Raw genomic sequence first — 7,808 nt, 5'->3', positions numbered from 1 at the left:
CCAGTGCCCTACTTGGTGAAGGACTTGGGGGTACATTACAATGGAGGACTTGATGAAGGGCTTAGTACAGGGCACAGCTGCCCAGCAGGAGGCCACCCGGTACAGAGGCTGGCTATGCAGGAGGTCTCTAGGCTACAACAGGAAACAAACCAGCTACTCATGAGCCAGGCAGCTGCAGACCGAGCCCTCCTCCGAGAGGTGGTGGACTGGCTAGGAACACTCGCTGACCGACCCCCCCAGGGTAGAGGGATCAGTGGCTGTGAAGGCCACAAATTGCCTCCCCAGGATGACGTGGGGAGATGATGTAGAGGCCTATCTCCTGGCCTTCGAGCGGGCCGCCCACTGCGAGGCGTGGCCAGAGGGGCAGTGTGCCAGCATATGTGCACCATTCCTCTGTGGGGAAGCACAGGGGGCCTACTACGATCTGCTAGCTGAGGACGCAGCCAGCTACCCTCGGCTCAAGGAGGAGATCCTGGCTCGTGCAGGGGTAACTGCTGCAGCCCGGGCCCAGAGATACCATGACTGGAAGTGCCAAGAGGGAAAACCCCCGAGGGCCCAACAGTTTGAGGTGGTTCATCTCGCCTGGAAATGGCTGCGCCCCGCTGTACATAGCTGTCAGCTGATGGTCAGGGCAGTGTGTGTGTGTTACACCCGAGTCTTCAACTGCTGGGACACAAGGTCCTGTCGCAGCGGGCAGCCTTAGGAAAGACCGACAGGCGCCCCGAGAAGTTTAACGTCTGTGTCTTTGACTGCTAGGACCAGGCTGACAGACGCCCCAGAGTTTACAGGGAGATCTTATTACACCTCAGACTTTGACTGCTAGGATACATGATCCCTTCGCAGCGGGCAGCCTAGGGAAGGCTGAGAGATGCCCCACGGATCTGTCCTCTGGAAGCGACACGATCCAACTGCCCAGCTCTGCCTGTATCTGTCCCTTATGACCGGCTGGAGTTCTTTTAAATTGTGCTTTGTTCTGTTACAGCAACTGAAGGAGTCAGGTTAAAGCTTAAACAGTTACAGGTTTATTACAAAAACTTATAAATCATATGGTTACAATGGCTATTGCTCTATTTCTTAACTGCTAGCAAATATAGATCTTAAAAATGGTTACAAAGAAAATAAAGATAGAAAATAGAAATAATGGTACCAAGTGACAGCTTAATCTTTAAAGAGCTCTAAGTCTATGTGTACACTTAAGACAAAGGACACATCCAGGTACAATTTTTACCCCCTTCTGCGTCTCTCGACTCCAGCGTATCAGGTCAGGGCCGGTCCCTCAATTCCTAGGAAAGACAAATACGAGGTGGGTGTCCCTGTGGAACCTCGGGAGGCCAATCACCTAACCCAACCAGCAGATAGATGGTAGATTGACACTCAGAGTAAGTGTGCTGCCGGACCCATCTTTATACTCATAGGGGCCTGTATCCTCTTTCTTATCTAAGATGCCAAATTGTGTTGGTCTGTCTTTGTGACGCCAGTTCTTACAAGGGAGTTTCAACTTAATTTACACTTGCAAGAGAGAGAACTAAATTGGGAGTACTGGGCATTCTTTTCTTAGTGGGCGATCTCTCCCCCCGGACAGTGTGTGTTCGTATCAATATAGGTTTCAGTCAAGGCAGTTCTCGCAGCCTCGAGGTCAACAATTGGCGTATCTCTGTTTACAGCCATCCAGGGTCACAGCAGCCAGCATATCTGGGCCTTCTGGCTTCAAAGATTATGCTGATTTTACTGCTCTGTGTGCCCTGTATGCTTCCAGGCAAGCAAAGATGGATGTTACAGGGGGGGTTCCTGTCTGGCTACAGTAGCCCAGAGGAGATCCTGGAGACCCTCGTCATCAACCAGTGTTATATGTGTTCACTTTTTTTGATTGTATCCCTTTGGTATATATGGTCGTGCCAATTTTCTTCTACAATTTGATCTGAGGAAGTGGGTCTGGCCCATGAAAGCTCATCATCTAATAAACCATCTTGTTAGTCTTTAAAGTGCTACATAGTCCTGTTTTTTGTTTCAGCAAGACTAGACTAACACGGCTTCATCTCTATTACTACTGGATATTTGTCACATTCCTTCAGAGTAGTGAGTATAGTATCAGTTAGTCCTTCCCTTGTGGTCTTGTCTACTGTTTTAAAACCAATAAAGTGTTCCTGAATGGTCACTTTACCATCTGAAGTGCCAAGAAACCTAACAGTGAAAGACATGTTTTTGGAATGGCTTACATCTGAAGTGCAGGATAAACTTAAAAAACAACAAATAGTCTGGTAGCACTTTAAAGACCTACCCCTCTGAAGCATCTGAAGTGCAGTTCAATATCACAGTGTAGTACTTGGCACTCTTTAACCTTTTAATAATATCTTGTAGTACTTTCCTCACCAACAATTCAATTATCTCATTCTGGATTCTTTTTCCACAGTAATGATCTGGCACCTCCTGTAGCAGATCACTGGCTGTGCTCCCTGGGTCCTGAGCTTCCTGGCAGTTCTTAAGAAGCCTCAGAGGCTCACGGCGACCCTCCCACTGCCTCTCAGTGCTTAAGAGGCGAGGGTTCCCCACTTAACGAGCCCTTTTCTTCATCGGCCAGTCATTAGCTGGGAGGGAAAAGACCCTTTCACAGCCCAAAAGTTTCCCTTTTCTCTCGGTGGCAGTCAACCAGATGTGGGGAAAGGTTGGGGGGAATTTGGGCCCTCCCACTTACTTGGGGTTCTGGCCCAGGGACCCTAGGTAGCGGTTACCAGTGGGGCTCTTGCCCCTGTCCCCACCATATAGTAGCCTTTTCCCTGGGCCACTTCCCCAACCACTCCCACAATACCTTCTCCCTAAGGCCTGGGGAAGGACCTCTTCTGTTTGCCTCTCGCTGTTTGTCTGGCTCTGGCTCTGGCTCCTACTGCATGGATTGCTATGAACAGATTTCAAGTATTTTTCCATTGTGTCTGCATCTTTCTTCATTGCACTCATTATCTCAGCTTTTCCTTTCCTGTTCTGTGCTCCTGACATCTTCTTTGTAGGTACTGGCAAAGTTGTTTCCTCCCAAGTTTCCTGAAATACAAAACACCTCCATGTTTGTTACACTATTTCACATCACATGATTTGGGGGAGGGGGGGAAGGAATCAACTTCAAAATGCTAAACAGAACAACAGATCTTTCTGCCCAGAACTTGTCTCTTACTTGCTCTAGCCAGTAACATAAAATATGGTTACATAAAATGCTATGACAAAGGATCATTTATAGATAGGCTTTCCTTCTTGCTGGTCCATTATTGCAGAATTAATATCTGAAAACAAACTAAAGACTTATTTTATTCATTTTGGTTTTGAGTTTGTAATTTAAAAACAGGAGGTAAGTAATCTTCAGCAGAGGTACTCTTTCAAACATTAATAAGATGAAACAAAAGACGGGACTATGCAGCACTTTAAAGACTAACATGAGTGTGTGTGTGAATGTGAGGTGATACTTGGGGAAGCTATCTTTGTAATGGGTAAGATAATTAGCATCTTTGTTACGGCCCATTCATAAAGTGTCAAATTTAAGCATGAATGACAGTTCTGAGGGTTCCCTTTGTAGTCCCACGAAAGCTCATCACCTAATAAACCATGTTGTTAGTCTTTAAAGTGCTGCATAGCCCTGTCTTTTGTTTCAGCTACACCAGACTAACATCTGGTAGTAACCAGACTACATCTCTATTACTATTAATAAGATGGACTCTGTATCATATCCTTTGGGAATTTCCACTGTCGGGGACTTTAACCCGGACGGCCTCCGTTCGTTGTCTGACCGCAAAGAGACAGGCAACACCAGCAAGATCCAATCACAAGCTCTTTATTGAATAGTGCGCACTACAATAGAGAGCGGCCCGTCTCCCAAGTGAACCAGCCACGATTTCAGTAACAAGTAAGATTATATAGACAGTTCCGTCGCGTCATAAAACATTTGCCCAAGCATCTCAGCCCCCCTTAATTAGTTAGAAGCTTCTAGTGTTAATGCGTATACTTCATGGCCTTAAGCAATTCATAATGCGTCAACAGCTTTCTTATCAGCCCAGAAGGCAAGTACCAAACAACAAGGAGACAGGGAGTTAAAACAAACAGAGGGCAGAGACAGTTCGTTAAGATCAGGGTGAGAACAGAAACAAGGAGTTACCTTATCAGTTCTCAAACTAGCTGTTCCCATCACAGGCGCAGCCTTTCACTTACTTTATTTTGCAACTTAAGCAAGTACGTAGGGATTGCCCCTTGCTTGAGCCATATTTCTAGTTCTGCTCAGGGACTACCCAGAAACCTTTGTTAACCTCTTTCCTTGATCTGTCTTAACATAACTGCACCGGGCCCAATTCTCTAGGGCCTAACACCACTATCCATAGATGTGTAATTGGAGTTTTAAGAGATTAAAGGACAACACCCATCCTTAAGGATACATGAGGGAAGCTGCTCAGTCCCTTGCTCCCCTGAGTATAGGGCTATTGTCTCTCTTTCTTGCAAAGGGAGTTGTCACAGTCCTTGGCCAAGCCCTTCCTTTAAGAGCTACATGGGGAATGGGTTATTGTAGATTAAATATTTACCCTAAGATATGACGCACAGAAGGCAGGCTGCTATCTTTGAATGGCATCAGATTGTGAAATGGAACAGTGGGTAAAAAATCCCGAGTGGGTCACTTGCCCTTCAGTGGGTTCTTCCTCCACAGTTTGTGCTGCTCTGCAGAAGCCCTGGCAGCTCCATAGCCACAGCTGCACTTGCCCCTTATGCCTGGTGCTTGGCCTGCAGCTCAAGGTGAGATCCATGCTGTCAGATGGGGGCTGCATCTTGCTTGAACCCATGGCCCTCCTGCAGCCCTCTGGCTACTCCTGACTCACCAGGGGGCCATTTCAGATTGTGACAGGGCTGGGGGAGGCAACTTTAACTGTGACTCCAGAGGATACTTAGGCACCTGAAATCGCTAGTTTTTTTTCTTTTTGCAAATAACTTAGAAATTAGCTGTTGATTTCACAGTACACACAAGTTCCTTGGGCCTTGGGTGGAAGGGGCAGAGCTGGGGGCCCAGTGCAGGAGCAGAACCGCCATGGTGGGGCTGGAGAGGAAGACTGACAGGGGAAATATGAAGATCTCCATGGCCGCGGAGGACAGCTTCAGGCGCCCCAGTGGCCCTGTGCTGGCTGGCCCGGAGAAGTGGGCAGAAACCCAAATGTGCTCCACCTGAAGGTGGGGGGGGGCACAGTTCCATCCGCCACCTGAGTGCACCCACCTCCCACTCTGGGCTCTCCATCCCCCGGCCGCTCTCCCCCTCGCCTACGGGCAGCAGCCACTCACCAGGTGGCAGCCAAGAGCAGCACAACATTACAGGGGCTGGAGGACTCAGGAGGAGGGGGCAGGGCAGCCACACAGCCAGCTGCGGGAGCCCCAAGGTCAGTTATGTATTTTCTCTTGACTGAACTAGAGAAGCCATGTTGTAATTTCCTTCTGTGACACTGGGTCCTGCCATGAGGGCAGAGGACTGGACTCGATGACCTCTCAAGGTCCCTTCCAGTCCTAGTGTTCTATGATTCTATGACACTAGAGGGGGCATGCTGACTGATTTAACTTGTAGTCTTTAGTCACAAAATCCTAACAGTTTTGTACTCAACATGTAATATGCACTGCTATTATGCCTGCCATCATAACTTTACCTTAACAAAATTTTATGTGACATTATTTATTCAAAACAGTACCATTCTAAAGTGCTTATGGGGTGCACAGAAATCCAGAAACTATTTCTCATGCTCATCCAGATTCCCAATGCAGACACAGAAATCTCAATAAGTAAGTATGGAGGCCAATTTGGTTAATTCCAGTCCTAATTGGAACTGAATGTGTCATACATAAATCCAATTTCTGGATTCAATACTCATTAGTATTCTTGTATTGTCTCACTGTTGGATACGCAGCAGAGAGGAGAGAGCATAGAAACCCACCTGCCTGTTTCCCATGCACTATTACACAACATCTTTGTGAGAAACAGCAGAAGGGAAACTGAGACTTGAGTAATTGTAAATGTGTGTGAATTCAAATGACAAGTTAGATCCAAATTATATCTTTAAACAAATATAAATTAATGGTTACAAGTCTCAGAGGGGTAGCTGTGTTAGTCTATATCTCCAATGGCAACAAGGAGTCCTGTGGCACCTTAAAGACCAATATTTATTTGCGCATAAGCTTTTGTGGGCAAAACCCCACTTCGTCTGATGTGTAGAGTGGAAAAATGGATGGAATTTTCTACTCCATGCATCTGATGAAGTGTGTTTTTGCCCACGAAATCTTATGCCCAAACAAAGCTGTTAGTCTTTAAATTAAGGATTAATAATTTATAATTTTATGACAATGTCTTTATAAAAACTACTGTTTACATAAATGTCATTTTATAGATTTTTTTCAAAAGTCAATTAATCTTTCATCCTTGATCAATCTATGTTCCATATGTGTTAGAAGCCTGAGTACTAGTTGAGGTGGGCATTTTTATGAAGGAAGAGAAAAAGTAATTCCTATGTAATAAAAAGCAAAAGAAAGAAGTGCAAAAGAGATGCCACTATTAGCCTTTTGCAGAATGTATTTTAAATGCATGAAAAGTGAAAAAGTTTTATGGGCTATTGTGCAACCCCAGAAGGCTAATCTTAGCTAACTCTGTGGACTGTGGTACTTGTCATTCTAGGGTTTCAAAGAAATTACAAATATTAATTAATTTAAATAATTTAATATAATGAATTAATTCTGATACCTTATGTAACCTTGTTAAAAGCTGATATAAAGAGCTACCAATGGAAGTTATAAGTTTTGTTGGTTCTTCAAACCAGAGGACCTACTCTACAGTCATGATGCCATCTACTATCACTTTATCTTTTAACTATTTACACATACACACACATAGCTATAAAGCAGTCCTGCAACAACCCTTGCATCAAACATTAATGAATTAACTCTAGCATTATATACATTAAAAAACCCCTCTTATTCATGAAAAAGGGAAGAGAAAAATGAATTATAGGACTCTCCAGTTGGGTTTATGTATATTTTGTAAGATGGTCAGGTAGTGATGAACTCTATAAGAATCTAGATAAAATAGAATACTTACTTGTTTGATGCAGGTAAATATTGTATTACAGGTGGTTACACTGAGACATGGAGAAGACAAATGACTTGTCCAAGGATGTATGAATCAGTTGCAGAGCTAGGAATAGAATCCAGCTCCTAGACTCCAGCTACTGGTAATCTTTGTTCCAAAGTTGAGGGTTGGGCATCTCGGGAGCCCTGGCTTTTGTAATTTTGCAGAAATGAAACATGAATCTAGCAATAGGATTCCACTAATCAATGAAGATCATTCTAATATCTGACCACTAGTTGACAGTTTTATCACTAGAGTCCAGCTTTATCATTTAGTGGAGTATTGAGAACTCTTACTCCTGTACGAATCACATTTTGAATTTGTGAAGGATATTGGCATGTCAGCATGTTCCTATTGCTGCCGGCACACAGTGCCCGAGAGGGGGGCAACAGCTGGGTTCGTTGCCCGGTGTGCGCACTCCAATAAGAAGCAAAACAAAGTTTATTTGAACGTTCAAATAGGTGCGAGGAGACCAGACATCTCAAATCAAGCACACCAACGTAAGCAGTTTTCCCTCCTTATATACCCAGGTTGTTTACTTGCAGGAGAATAGTGAACTGTAACAAGCAAGATTCCCACGCTGGGACCTCCTCCTCCTCCCCCTTTACAGAAACACATCTGAATTCTTCTTCTATATTACTGATAGTAACTAAGCAACTTCAAGGTCTTGCTGTTTTGCTGTTCC

At 44.8% G+C, this 7,808-nt stretch overlaps 1 long non-coding RNA gene across 1 annotated transcript; it reads right to left on the bottom strand.

The window, feature by feature from the left end:
• Window positions 1-1,010: 1,010 nt before the first annotated feature.
• LOC142818378 (uncharacterized) lies at window positions 1,011-7,603 on the bottom strand. Its single transcript, XR_012895874.2, has 3 exons — window positions 7,094-7,603; window positions 2,807-3,033; window positions 1,011-1,283 (listed from the first exon to the last, which is right to left on the bottom strand). It is a non-coding gene; the product is annotated as an uncharacterized LOC142818378 (long non-coding RNA).
• Window positions 7,604-7,808: the final 205 nt, after the last annotated feature.

This window comes from Pelodiscus sinensis, chromosome W, assembly GCF_052426305.1.
Source record: "Pelodiscus sinensis isolate ZL-2025 chromosome W, ASM5242630v1, whole genome shotgun sequence".
NCBI classification, from domain to species: Eukaryota; Metazoa; Chordata; order Testudines; family Trionychidae; genus Pelodiscus; species Pelodiscus sinensis.
This window is presented reverse-complemented; position numbering and strand designations above follow the sequence as displayed.